The sequence below is a fragment of the Aythya fuligula genome, chromosome 10 (genome assembly GCF_009819795.1).
Source record: "Aythya fuligula isolate bAytFul2 chromosome 10, bAytFul2.pri, whole genome shotgun sequence".
NCBI classification, from domain to species: Eukaryota; Metazoa; Chordata; class Aves; order Anseriformes; family Anatidae; genus Aythya; species Aythya fuligula.
This window is the reverse complement of record NC_045568.1, coordinates 18,704,082-18,719,141: the sequence shown is the minus strand read 5'-3', so window position 1 is coordinate 18,719,141 and position 15,060 is coordinate 18,704,082. Positions and strand designations below refer to the sequence as shown.

General features: G+C 40.7%; 1 protein-coding gene across 1 annotated transcript in view; it reads left to right on the top strand.

Annotated features, from left to right (window-relative positions):
* Positions 1-15,060, top strand: part of LOC116492896 (contactin-3-like) — a 96,936-nt gene that overhangs the window by 8,633 nt on the left and 73,243 nt on the right. The window lies entirely within an intron of this gene.

The following is a 15,060-nucleotide window of genomic DNA, read 5'->3' as shown; positions in this document are numbered from 1 at the left end:
TACAGCAAAAATGAGTTTGAGATACAGATTTGCAGAATTCATGAGTTGAGGCTGAGTTGTGGTGAGGAGGGGGGAAAAAAAAGCTTTGCTACATGCCTGTTGAAGTTCTTGCCTCTTCCAAACAATGCACAAGACATAAGTTTCTAAGCTTCTTTTATATGCAGTCATTGCTTTACAAGATAAAAAGCAGATCTCAAGCTTGCAGAAGAGGAGGAGGAGGAGGGTAAACAAAACAAACTTGCCAGCCAGGAAGGAAGGAAATGCATTCAAGAACAGATTATTTAATCCCTTCTAGGCTTGAAAGAGATTTTCTTGGATAATGAATTAAAAAAAATAGAGATGCCTAAGTAACTTAGGGGTTATAGTTAAGAAACAGCTACAGTTGACAAAAAAAAAAAAAAAAGATAAAGGAACCTATCCCATAACCCCTAAAGTTGACCTGCATTAGACTTACTGTTGCTTCGTCTGGGTGAATAGGGAGGTATGGGTTAAGTCAGCATTGCTGCTGGAGAAGTATCCATGTAACAGAAACCTCAAAATGATGAAGTCTGAGGAAGAGCAGAACTCGAGGTGCCTCAGCTTGTAACACTTCATGTGAGCTCTGCAGCTGTGTGGTCCATAGCATCTGTTTGGGTGCATAAGCTCGCATTTTTAAACAACTTGCACCTCCTCTGAATAAAGATTTATTGATTGTACAGAGATGTTCTGTGTACTCATTAGGCTTGTGTGCACATCATTAGTGGCATATGAATAGCCTCTCTGTGTGCTGAACTCTTTCCACCAGAGAAAACACATGCTTTCTTCTTGTAGACTGAAGATCTTATTCATGAAAAAATAATAGTAAAGAAAAAAATACGTGTATGTACTTGACCAAATGGCTCCCTGAACTCAGGATGAGAACTCTTTTTTGCCTTCCCTGAAGTTAGGCATCAGCTAACTTGGACCAGTCCAATAAATGCTGGTAATGCTGGTGAGCTCTGTGGCCACGGCCACCCAGCTGGAAGGGAAGTGCAGCTCCATGGCTCACTCTTTCTGACAAGGTAAAGGACAGCAGCTGCACGCTCTTGGACATCTATATATTTTTTTATTTTCTATTTTTTTTTGACTAGGCAAGAGTTAGCTTTTGTCTCAGAAGCAGCTAAATTAATGTAAAACGTAATTATTTTCCTTCTGCCCTGCTCCCCACCCCTCCTTACGTGTTGCGCTTTGTTGCATAGCAGTAACGAGGAATATTACTGCTTTTCTAACGTCATTCTTATTCAACAAAGTTCTGCTGAAATTATAGTGGAAAGAAGTGATGAAGCCTTCCAAAGAATGGGCAAATGGTTTGTGGAATCAAATACAATTATTGATGTAGTTACGTGTGTACAGTAGTTTTGCTTTTAGATGTTTAGCGTAATCTGTTTATAGATCTTCCAGTTCATCCGTTTCTCACTAGAATTGTTGTAACTATTGGATTTTGAGTCTCATGTTGACTATCTTTGTTATTGTATTGCTAAAGAAAATAAGAATCTGTATAGTTCTGGGAAAGAGCTGTGATTCTAGTGCTTTAAATGATGTAGTTTAGTCTACTTCAGAATCCTTTTTCCTTGATAAGCTTAAAATGCAAACAGAAGCGATGTAATATTTAACTGTGCTATTTTTGTGTGACTGATATGTGAAGAACTAATAGGGCTTCCTTCCTTCTCCTTTGGAGAACAAAATAAGATTTTGGCTTTTGCTTGGCACTTTGTTTTGTAGTAAGCTCTTCCTTGCCATGTACCTGTGGTTCACACTTTGGAATCCAGATTGAAATCTGCACTATTTTGTCAGGTACTAACACCAGTGCACCATAAAGCCCTTCTGCAGATCCTTTCTTTATCATTGCTCTTCACAAAGCAGCTGAAATAAGTGGATCTTCACCAGGAAACACAATGGGAGGCCCCTGTTTGGAGAGGTGAGTGGTCCAGGCCACCTCGACAACCTGCGCATCTGCCACCCCGAGGGGGTGTCAGCAGTGTGTCCTTACCTGGTGTTTTGCATGAGGCTGAGCAAGGCATCTCGGACTTCTTCCACATATTTTCCTGCATTTTCTTCAACAGCTTTTGGGAGGAGTGTCATGTCTTTTTCACTTAAGTCCCAGCTTTCTTCAGCTGCAGACGAGCTGCAAGATTAAAGGCTTTGTCTTTATCCAATCCTGTACAAAGAATATTCTTGACTGAATCCATCGTGGGCTGATAGGATGTTTCATCCGAAAATAAACCAAATAGTTTATCAGAAGTCTGTTCTCTGACTAGAATACTTGCAATTCTTTACCCGTGTTATTTTTACAACTATTTCCAGAGGATGGCAAAGCAGCTGCTGCTTAGTCAGGCTCTGTTTGGAAACTGCAGAACAGTCTTGTTCATGCTCCCAGAAGCTGGGCTTACTGTGCAGATACGTTGTTTCATACAAGGGAAGCATCAAAGAAAACAAAGGGGGCACTTGCCTCCCTTACTAAACTGGACCTAGGTTTTAGTGGGTGGACGGTTTTCTCCCCTTTCTTTCCTCAGTAAGAGGGCAGAATAACAGTACTCAAGGGGCATCAGTCCAGAGTGTAACTTAACTTGAAAACTGCTTTGGTATCACTTGCTGAATGTACTTCTGAGTTAGGAAAGTTGCATAAGCTCCTTATCTGAAGCTAAGCAGCTTAAGGTAGTAGCAAAGCTCTGCCACCTCGTGCTTCCTGCTGTTAAGCTATTTTACCATATAATCATTTCTTCTTCTAGCATCTGAGCATCTTAAGTCTATAGATTTGGATAACTTGCATAGTTAACTGCTCGCCTCTGTCTGTTTTCCTGAAAGAGCAAAAAGCTCCCTGACCTTTGGTATAGTTGTGATTTAAGAAATAAAAATAAAAATTATGCAAAAAAGTGATAGTAAATAGTAGTAAGGATACTATTCATTTGGTGAGACTAAACCTGAAGTTTTCTGTGGTTCCCTTTGATACAGAGATGGACATGGCTGTGGGTTCTGGATCTGGTTGGGGTTCTGTCTGAGCCCCTAGATTCCTGAGTGTGCCACCTGGTGTGCACTGCCTCCCTGGGAGCATTGGGTGCTGATGGGGCAGAGGTATCCAGCTGCTCCTGCAGCCTTCCTGCTACGGTGGGGAGACAATTATATGGAAGCCTCAAACGTAAAAATCACAAATAGACACAGGTTCAGGTTGTCTCAATTGTTCTAGCAAAACAGATGCAGGAGCCAAACTGTGTTTGGCCTTATGTGTAGGACTTGAGCTGCCATCCAAGTTAAAGTAGCAGACAGTTCAGAACTTAATTTATTTGTTTCACATAATATGAGCTTAAGAACAACAGCAGAGACCGGAATCCTCATCTCTCACTGCTGCTTACTGCAGTGGGGCTTGCATAACCCATGTTTCTGTGGCTGAATTTCTTTTGTGCCCAAAGATTATCTTTCCAGCAAATATATCTAAAGTGACATTTTTAAGAGAACTGTGCTAGGAATTTACTGTAGTTGATGTATACAACATCATCCAGAAGGGAAAAATACCATCTTTCGCTACAGGTATCTTAGCAAAGCAAGCAGAAGAAAATAATCTCCTTTATCCTTGTGACCCTTTAAATGCTTTAACAAAGGGAATCTTCTCCCAGTGCTTGGTTCTCTTCAGCAGTCAGCTGAGGGAAGAATCCCTGTTTCTACCTGGCTTTCAGAAAAACTTCTAGTGCATCAGTCTGGGGGTTAAACACTGCTGAGCGTTAGAGGCATGCAATTCTAATTAGAATTCCGTACAAATTCTTAATTTGTAAGGATTCACATCCCCTTTTGAGCCTGTTCTTCCTTTCCAAAAGGACTTGTGCAGAAAATCTAAGATGGGAATGAGCATATCCTACTTGGATTAATTTGCGCCTGTCTTTCTTGGGGAGCAGTATTGCGTAGCAATTTGAACTAACTAAATAGCACACATGAAAATAAATTGTTTGAAATTAAAACAGGTATTGCAGCAGAGAGATTTTTGTTTGCATAAGAGGAATGGTAGTGTTACTGCCATGTAACATTTACGTGCTAAATTGTTTGCATTTATATGTTTATATATGTTGAATTTAACCTAAAAATGGACTTATGAAAATGTGCAGCATTACTCTTATGAACTGAGGAGAAGAAAAGTGCTGGTTCACACTTCTATTTTTCCTTAATTCCTGCTTTGGCAGCAGGAATGATGATGTATTGGCCAGGGCCCTGGTGAAATGCCAGGGCCCTGCAGTGAGCTCTAGCTCCTCCTGAAGGCCTTGCTGGAGTCTCCAGTGCTCTTCCCAGTCCTCTCCAGCCATCCCAGTGCCCCCCACGGGCCTCCTGCAGCTCTGGCTCCAGTGCCTGCTCACTTGGCAACCGTGTGCAGCCCAAATTTTGAGCACACTTCATTATTCATGTTATTTATCTTGTTCTTTGTGAATGCTGCAGACTCCTGGTTGATGCATCCTGATATACTCCACAGATTTTCCGTGCATTGTGTGGATGACTTATCTTCTTTAGATAAAGGTGTGTGTGTGTATATATATATGTGTGTGCATAGACATACGCGTGTGTGTCTATGCATACAAAACCCTACTTTGATTCACTGGGCAATATTTTACACACTCTGAACTTTTCTTACTAAAAGTTGGTGCTTCTAGAAACAAAATTACAGCAAGGCTTTATCATCAGTTGCCAAAGTTCTATTATGGCATTCTTCTCCTCTGCTGTGTTAAATATGTGTAGATCTAATTAGTATTGTTAGAATGTGAAAGAAGTCTTGAAAGCCTCCCTTAATACTAGGCCTTGAAAACTGCTTCCTGGATTCGTTGTGCGGTTAGTTGAATTTAATGGTCTTGTTAGATTAAAAAAAAAAAAAAAAGCTCCAAAAGCCTTTGAAGAACTAAAATTACTTTTTATGACTTGGAAACATGTGCATTGTAGGCACAGCTTCAAATACTCTTGTACAAGGCTTTTTGTCGACCAGCTTATGCTTTATATTCTTGCTTTAATAATACCTCTTCAAAACTAGGCGTAATCTGTTCTTGAAGGGGCTGTTTCAGGCTGAGTTCCAATCTTCTCATTCCCTGTCCTATGCAGTGAAGGATGCAGAGGCATCCCAAATATTTTTAGTAATTCAAACATCTTTTGTGCCATATAATGAAGATCTGACTATTGAAAATTCTTATCTGAAAAAGTTATTTACAATTTAATGAGGAAGAGTAAGACCCCACGTAATCCATGTTGAGTACACATGCATCTCATATTCCTCACAGAAGGTATTTCGTGTTGATGAGGGTAACTCCAGAAAAATGTGACTGAAGATCTCTGATCTTCTGTAGGAAGACCTTTGTAGGAGCATCTGAAAAGTGCTAAGTGTTGCTTCCTCACAGTCTTGAGGATCAGGAACATGTTATGTAGGAATGTCCAGAAGTCTTTGCTCCTTTGCCTGTAGTGTAGGGTAATACAAGCTCCATCACAAATGGAAGTTGTGTATGACCAGTGATGCCTTTTTAAGCTATGCACCATGTCTCTAGCATAGCTGTTCATTTCTGTTGTTTACTGGCCTTTTTCTGGCTCAAAACATGGGTATGTTGTTAAAATATATATAAACAATTTCCACCCAGTGCTTTAAATAAAAGGCACTAGTGAATCTTGTGAAAGGGAGTAAGGAAGCTTGCCTGCTTTTAGCCTGCTGAGGAAGGACAGAGCTTTCTGGTTCAGTGGGTTTATTAGTTCTTAAAGAATTATGAATTTAGTTTGAGGTCATTTATGGAAAGGCACTTTCTTTTGGTCTGCAATACACGATTAATAGTGAGAGCAATGCCAAGTACATTAAGACATGAAGTGAACCTTGGAGGTCCAAAAGAAAAATAGCATCTTCTGGTGTCAGGAACTTGTTGCTACTTCCCTATTAGATGCTGTGGAAGTGTATTTTTCTTCTTTGTAAAGAAAAGGTAAAGTGAGATTTGAGAAGCAGAGAGGAAACGTAAGCTTTTTGGTTAGAAAAGCTTCAGGTTTCATTCAGGCATAGTGATTCTGAAGCTGCATCTCAAACATGCTTTGGCAGCCATGAATGATTTCAGAACAAGATTATAAATGAGATGAAATAGAACTCCTGAACCTAAAGTACTAAATTTGGATTTTTAAAAATTCCTTGTTATCTGTCTGTCTGACCTTTCTGCAGATTTGTTTTCCTGCCAGGGCATTTTGTATAAAATTACTTTTAATACTTTACAAACCAAATTAACCTTCCTCCCCCTTTTCCTCCTCCTTCCATGGTTTTCGGAACCTCTGTCAGCCAGAGATTTCCTAATTTGAATTTAGTTCCTCAGTCAGGAAATTGATCTTTCAGTACTTCCGATATTCTGAAGTTCATTGCCATTAAATGTTATCTCTGTATATTCAGTTTAGCTCTCAGCTCCATTTTCTTTTAAAACTGAAGCTGTCAAATGTATCCTGCAAAGCCACTGTAGTTGTTATCACCTCTAACCTTGTACTGATATTTAAAGAGATCTTGTTAAGTAATTTACACACTGCTTTTGTCAAGCACACTTCTTTTTTAGCATGGAAATGAAGTCTTCTATGTGGGAAGTATAAACGGGATGTTTTGCAGCCATTTTGGCTAACAAGTCAAGCATTTGCTCATTACTGCTTTTTGTGGTCATTTTATGGCCACAAAATGTGAATTTATGTGTATTAATCTTGAGCTAGACCCTGAAGTTCTTCCTAGCATTAATGGAAGAAAATTCCATTGAAATTTAATTTCTTGTGTTCTGCTTGTTTCAAATCATGGTCTTATGTTGAGACTCAATTTCCTTCCTGGAGACATAAGTAACAGGGATACCTGAATAATAACTATAATCCCTAAATTACGCAGACCTCAGATTACCTGCTGCCGCTTCATTGTACACTGTTTCCTCCTTCCTCCCCTCTACTTTCCAGTGTGGGGGCCTGGATACGGTCTTCTACTAGTGGTGAGGCAGCCAAAGAAGTATGTAAATCAGTGCTGTAATGCCTTAAACGGTAACCCTAAGGTGTAGGGGACAAAAGAGAGAAAGCAAGGGGTGGGAGAAGGCAGGGAGAGTGTTTTGTTTAAATAAAATGATTAAGAAATACCATATCGTCTAGTCTTAATAGTAACCGTGACATGGTTTGATTCAGTTACACAGTGCACTGGTGTGTTCAAGCTGTAGTAATCAACTGAACATCTGTAACTGCTTTATCATATTCTCCAGTGGGTGTTATTCTGCCTGGTGGTGCAGTTTGTGGTTTTTTTTTTTTTTTTTTTTCTCTTTAATAATCTCATTTGGGGGTTAATATGTCTGTTACTAGTTTGAAGCTGAAATGCAGTATTCAAGTTTTCAGGCAATATCTCATACTTTCTTTTGAAAAGGAAAACTTTGCATAAAAATGCATAAAAATACTTAAGAACTTTATTTCTATTCATATGAGGGGAAAGTCTCTCAGGCTGAGTAACTTTTAAAGTGAAACTTCACAGACATCAATGCAGATTAAGCTGCCTAGGTCTCCGGTAAGAAATGGGGGGGTAGGGAGGAAGTGCTGAAATGGGTTCAGATGTAACCACTCAACTGTGACTTTGAGCTTTTCTTTCTTTTCACATCAGTGCTCTATCCTGCAGGGGATTATTCTCTTGCATGTGACTTGGAGTGAGATAATCACAGACTCAGATTAAGGGTACCTGTGGCCATATCTCCTGAAGCTCACTTCCATGCTGAAATTGGTGAATTCTTCTCACTCGCTCCTCTATTCCCAGGCTATACGTATTTTAAAAGTATAAGAGAAGGCTAGTAAGATTACATACAAAATGTATGTTTATATATATTAATATTTTAATATGTTCTATAAAATATATATGACTCTTTTCCTCTAGTGCCAATATACTTGAAGTATTTATGCCGTTTTGCCCTTCCTAGTATCTTACTCCTCAAGAATTTATTCTTCTTTTACAATTAAACAGAACATGTTTCCCACTGGGGTTCTGCTGTCTGGCTGCAGGATGACCATTGTGGTCCTGCTCTGCTGAGCGATGGTGAAATGGGCCCTGTCCTGCCATGGTCTGTGCGAGGTCTGGGTCTCAGAGTAGGACTGCCGTGCCTCATTTCCATGAGTTCTGTTTGTTTTATCTTCAGCCACGTAAAATTGCTTGGTAAGAGTTATTCCTGCATGTGGCTGCCTTCCTTCTTGAGGTGGAGAGCCATGCATGGTGCAGTGTTTGCCTTTGGTGAGTGGGAGGTAAGCCTGGCTGAACGATGTGCTCAGCATCCACACCAAAGGCTTTCCAGGGAGCCCTGCTGCTGGTGGCTTCCCCACCCACACTGCTCCATGTCTTCACACTGAGTTTAGCTTTCAGTAAAGGTCACCCAGCACATGCAGATTAGTGTTAGTTTTGTACCCTGAGGTCTCTGCTGATATTTAAAAACAAGAATTTACTGCTAGCTCATTGGCGTGTGACACCTTTCACCTTTTCCTACCATAGCAAAACTGGTTTCTTCTTTTGCTATTAGACACTTAAAAGAGGATCAATCCCCTTTGGTCACCTGCAGGTTTCTCCCTCTGCCTGTCTGCCGCAGAAAACAAGCCTGCAGAGTGTGTCCTAGGTCTGCTTGCCTACAGGTCATCTCTTCTTTCTGGCTTGCTTCTCCTCAGAGGCAGGAAAAATGAGGATTTTGCAAAGAGGAGATGTTTTTCATCACTGTTGACGTGGAGCAATGCATCTCACCTGGCTGTATGGGTTTTCGATGTATTTTGATGTACCTTCCTTTGTGGTGACTTCCTGGTAAGTTATGTGAAGAGCTGAATTAGTGGTTCAGGGGGAAAAAAAAAAGCACACAAAACCTGACGATTGGATATCTGAAGCACAGTGCAGGAAAAATCTGTCCTTTCTTGCTCTGAGTAAATTGGATGGAAAAGCCTGCATTAAAATGTGTTAATTTAAAGCCTTTAAAATGTGAAATCTTGGAGCTCTTTTCCATTTAAAAGCAAAGTGGAGTCCAAGCAGCAGTGGAAAGCCACAAGGGCCCTAGTGGCAGTCTGGCTTGAGAGGTGCAACTGAAGTCCTGGCACTTAAGTGCAGGGGCTCGCCGGCCAGCTGCATACAGAGTGGGTGCTAACATGGGCTGCAACGGGGTGAGGTGTTCACATCGACTTGGCTATGGCCAAGGAGCATCAAACTCCAGCTGTGTGTGGGTTGAGTTGTATTTTGGCAACTGTGCAGGATAAGACAAACTTTTGAAGCCGTGATTTATAGGAAGTAGAAATAAAGGTGTTTTGAAACAAATAGCGTGCTACTCGCAAGGGAGCGAGGAAGGGCTAATAAAAGCAACCCAAGCTGCCAAAGGCCAGTTGTATTTGCAGACTGAAGGGTTGGCTCAGCAGCAGCATCACTTTGACCTCCTGAGGTGCAGGAGGTCAGCAAGAACTCTGGGCAAACCCCATAGTCATTGGAGGCATGGCGATGGAAACAGAGTAGTTGGGTGCTACACAAGGCATAATTCATCCAATTCCGTATCAGTAACTTTATTTATTGTGATTCTAGAGCCTTAGATTATTTTTAAATGACTCATGACATCCACTCATCTGGGATCAAAGAATTTTTGAGCCTTGAAGCACCTATCTGAGGACACCTGGTTAAAGGTGATGACCCGTTTGTGTTATCAAAAGGGTGTCTGAAATTGGTAAATCAAAGGGGGAAAGCTTGGGGCATACAAATTATAAGAAAAGGGGCCTGAAAATAACAGAAAATACATTTTTTTTTTGTGATGGGTCGTTCTTTTGGAGAGATTTTTAGACAGAAAAAAAAAAGAGCTTTTGGAAGCTGATTTTGTTTGAAATCTTATTCCAAGAACAGAAGCACTGATGGACAGAGCACAGGTTGTGCCACCAAGGGTGTGTTGAAATGTTAACGTTACTGTATGTTAAATGGTAGGGTTCTGAAATCCAAGAGGCTGTTGTACAGACATTGTGTTGCAAGGATTTCGGGAAGACATTCAGTAATCTACTGAAGCGTAGAGGGCTGTGTATCTGTGTAAGAGTAATAACCAGAGGTATTTGAAGTTGCAGCAGAAGTTAGCTTTTGGCGATGACTGAATGTGAAATATATATGCATTTTTTTTAAAGTTTAATAACACTTGTGGGTGACTTCAAACTTCTCATTGTGCCGAGTATACATAGCTCCTCATTACTGTGGGTCAAGAATCTTTACAAAGGAGCAGCAGCCTGAAAGTCTTGGTGCACTGAAAATGCCCATCCTACGGCACGAAGCGGAGGCATTATTTGTGGCGTTGAGAGTAACGTTTTGCTTGGCAACTGGAAGTGAGCTTGATGGTAACTAGGGCACAGAAAGTCTGTATGCAGATGAGCACTGCAGCCACTTCCAAGCCTGCTCCTCAGGGCAGCAAGACTCAATCTGCATTTCCCTATCAGGACTGTACCGTACAATGTCTTAGCTGATGCCAGTGCACTTAACACTGTCAGAGAATAAGGTGCCTATAAGACAAAATACCTGATATTTCGTCTGGGAATAGACATTTTTCCATATTGTTGTTTTTATGCTACATCTTCTGTACCCAAGCCTTTCAAAGAACATGGAAAGAAAACATCAAATGTTTGGTTTTGTGATGTTTCTAATTAAACTTGGTAATCATATGGCGTGAATAAGAGAGCAGTTTCTTGAAGTGTAGTCGTTTCTGATGACTTGTTGGGCAGGAAAAGCAGACAATATCAGAATAAACTTTAAGAGTGAACTTTTGTGCAAATATGCTTTCTCTCATCATCCATAGATTGGTAAATATGAAAGCTGTTTCCTGAGGTAAAGTAGAAAAAAAGCAATATGACTTTTTCTTTAATATCTATATTTTGCATTTAAAAGGTTAACTTGCTATCCGTGCAATACCTTCACTGTACCAATGCAAAAAATACACAGTTCTGAATGGCAGTAACTAAACATACCAAACTTGATACACTGTGCTCAGGATAACTGTATTCCATTTGGCTTGGGAGTGGAGTTAGTATCACTTATAATGACTTACTAATTTTAAATTTTATCACGTAATTGATTTAATAGAAAGAGTTGAAAGAAATTCTGATGCTTTTTTTCCCCTGTACTTAGGGGAAAAATGCAAAGCTAGTTCCTTTGTGAAGCTTTCCCATAGGTGTACCGAAATTGATTTAGGTAGGCAGTCTCCACGGGTGGTCAAACTGTTTGTGCAAAGCAAAGACCTCTGGCTAGATTTAAAGAGGCTCTCAAATTGCTGGCACAAAGGTTAATGCGCAGACTTGTACAAGCTGGTGGTCTTACGATAAGGTAGGATTCCTGAGGAACTTTTAAGATAAATGTCATTCTGTAATTATTTTCTCTTTGCAATTTCTCTGCTTTTGTTGACATGGAACAACTGTTTGTGGTAAAAGGCTCAGCCAAGTTACAGCCTTCTTTAGTGGGTATTGCTCTTCAGTGGAAGAATTGCGGGTGCTGGGCTCAGGAGCCTGGCTGGTATGCTCAGAGAGCTCCTCAGTAACAAGAATAAGAGAGATAAATAAGGTAGAGATGCACCGTGATGCTGTTCGTAGAGAAATGAGTATTGAGAGTGGACATTCAATTATTACAGTTATTATTTGTTTCAGGGGGAAAAAGGAAGGACGAGTATAGGGCTAGGGAAGGTGCTCTGTAGACTAGAACCATCCACATGGTCCCTGTACCCTAAAGCTTACAAGGCTTATATCAAGTGCAAAGGATATATGGACAGGGGAAACGAGACCGTGGCTGAAAGAGTCAATACATGCAGTAAGACAAGAGAAGTTGTAGCAAAACTCCACAGAACAGTTGCTGATACTTCTCTTTTAAGCTTTTGTAAATTCATCTTGTTAAGAATGTCTGTGATGCTTTTAATTAAGTCTCTGCTAATGACACACTGAAGATGACTTTAATCCTACTTAGTGATTGTTAATAGTGGAGTTCATCTAAAACTTTCTCCTCATCTTTTTATGCTTACAGTCCAGCTTCATCAGGATGATTTGTCTAGTGCTGATATCCCTGTAGGGACAGGAAGGCTGAGTAAGAGCCACAGGCAGCCTAACAACTGCTACAAGCCTGCAAAGGCTGCTTGCTAATGAGTGGTGCTACATGCAGTTGTGGAACAAAGACCTAATGAGCCCCCAAAGGAGTTGGACCGGCCACAGTTCTCCTTGGAGCACCTTTTAAACTTTTCTTTGGAACAAGCCACGGTATTGCTTAGTAGGGTTTTCAACTGTATTTTGTCATGATTCTTAGCTTTTAATTGGTTAATTCTCATTTATCTAGAGTTTAATACAGGTGTGCTAGACATGCTTGCATTTCTTCCAGTGGGATGTTACCAGTAGTGGCCCCATCGCACTCAGTACTGGTACTGTAGCTCACTTTTCCAAAGCCTTGCCATCTCCAAAAGGAAATTACCTTTGTCTCAAGATTTGCCTGTTTACAAATGGATGTTGTCGGAGTTGAATTAATGTTATTGAAATGCTGAGATCCACTGAGCAGCGCGATAGCCTTCGTGATGCTGCTTTCGGTGAGGCACGCTGCTAGGCTCCTTGAGAAGAGCAGTGTGAAAAATACATGTGGGTTTTCATGGGCTGGCTTGGATCTTGTTTATCCCTTAAAATACTCAGATTTGCAAATGTGTTCACTTCCATAAATGATCTGCGTGGAAGATGTATTCCCTTACCTTCTGTACATCAGACACAGAAACGTAAGGAATGAACTCAAAACTTCAGATGCTGATAGGAGCTCCAGTGAATTTAAATACACACTTGTATTTCTTTTGCCAACTCTAGCATTGGATAGGTGTGCCTTGAGTTGGTATTTCCATGTACAGTCAGCATTTCTGAGGAGTTCATCTCAGCAGAGACCGATCCCAGGGAACTGCGCTGTCTTATTGAAGCCAAGTGTAGAGATCAGGGAAGTTGCAGAAAGACTGGCTTGATCAATTATGTGCAAACGTAGCACTTCTCTAGTGGTTTTTATTGCATTCCTTTTGCACTTTCAGAAGTGCGACTTTCTTCAACTTAGACTTTTTTCCACTGTGTGTGGAAACTACACCATTATGTTTCCAAAGCCAGAGCCCTGCCATCCCGGTGTTGGTTCGTGTCGGCCTTAGAATATGAACTGCAAGAGGCAGAGATGTGAAGGATTTAGAGCCCGCCATGTGGGTATTCCTTACTGAAACAAAGTATATTGGGTGATTTTTTTCACAGCTAGCAATTGCATTTTGAGGGAAATGAGAAATGGATATTTTCAATTTATTATTTTCCAAAAAAATAGATATGACTACTTGAAATGGCTGGGGGACATTTTACACTAATCAGCGCATCTCATTTTTATGATGCCCTGTGGAGATGACTTTAACTGAAATGTTAATCTCATAATTTATCAAGATGAGATTCTAATATCTGTTTCCTATGCAAAGATATGCTGACCTCTAGTGTCAGCACCTCAGTTTATTTTTTTGTTTTGTGGTTTGTAATCAATACTGAAAAATCAGTTCATGACCTTTGCAACTCTCCTGAGTTCCAGGAATTTCTGATCAGTTTAGACTCAGTGACGCTAGAAATTCCTCCAGTTCAGACTGAAGCTTTAATTTGGGCTCATCCAGATCTGAGAAATTCTATTGAATTCTATTTTGACAAAGCTTTCTCAGCTTCCTTGCTTCTCCTTGTTCCCTAGTCTATTTCCTAGTCCCATTTTATTATTTCTCTATAATATTATTAATCCTTTTGCTTCGTTGTCCTCTACTTTTTCTTTTCTAATTTTATTCCCAGCCAACCCCTCTTCTTCCTGTAGCTGCAGTAGGTCTGTATCCTGTTTGTGTAGTTTTTTAATATTGGGTTTAAGCACCTCCTGCAGGTATCTCTTATCTTCTTGTTCTCTGCACGGACTTCAGCTGTCTGAGCACACAAACTGTTGTAGAGCCTGAACTTGCTCCAGCCCTTTCAGAGCCTGTACCAGGTGCCTTCAGGGCACGTCAAATAAGGGACATGCCTACCTCTGGAAAGCTCTTGGCAAACATGCAGTGCAATTAGAGCCCAGCAGCTTATGCTAGCCTGGTTTTATCGTAATATTACAGTGGCATTGTGCAGCAATTATTACTTCTAGTCAACAAAATGCACAGGATCCCTCAGAAGTAATATGCAAAATACTGCGGTGCTCAGGTTTCCTGGTTCCTGATGCTTTGATTTCTTTCAGAACTTAATTCTTAGGATACGTAAGGTACATTTTTCTCAGCAGCAGACTTTTGGCCATTTCCTAGACTGTGAGGTAGGCTCCTGCTACAACAGTGCTTCGGGGTTTTGGCTTTTATGCACGCAAAAAAGGAAACCCTGCTTGTGTCATGCAGCTGCCACTTGAGTAGGATGCAAGTCGGTAGCGATGTATGCACGAGCCAGGGGCTTGCAGGGAGAGAAGAGACAGCTCTGGTGGCAAAGAGCAGGTCCATCTTTCTCTGGGGAGATTACATTCTTCTGAAGTTGTGGGCTGGGGATGTGTCTGAGGGAATCCTCTGGGTGATCTCTCTGCCTGGGGTGCTTAGATTGAAACTCAAATGCTAGATTCCCAAAAATATTAGAAACTTTTAACTCTAATATGAAATAGACTGGAAAAAAAAAGTCCAGACATTTCAGATTGGCACTTCAGAATTAATGCTTGTTGTTTTGCCCTTCATATTTCTGTGCGTTGATCCGTAGACTGCAGTGCCAGAAGGAAGCATTTGATCTCGCCTGATCTGTGTACTGCAGAACCTCAAATTTTGCCCAGCTACTCTTCTGAAAAAACAGATGCTGTGGAAGTGACACACACATAATGTAAAGGCCACAGTTGTCATACGACTTCAGAAAATTTACTGCAAAGCTTTTGTAGAAAATAGCAAAATTAGAATGCCGTACCCAAGTTAGTAGACCTTGGCAAATCCTTTATAATCGAGCCAGTAACACAGGTAGAAATGGAATCCTAGCAAAACACTTTGTGGCATATCATCACATCTGATGTGCCTCAGTGCCACATGCTCATGTTCTTTCTGTGTTCTT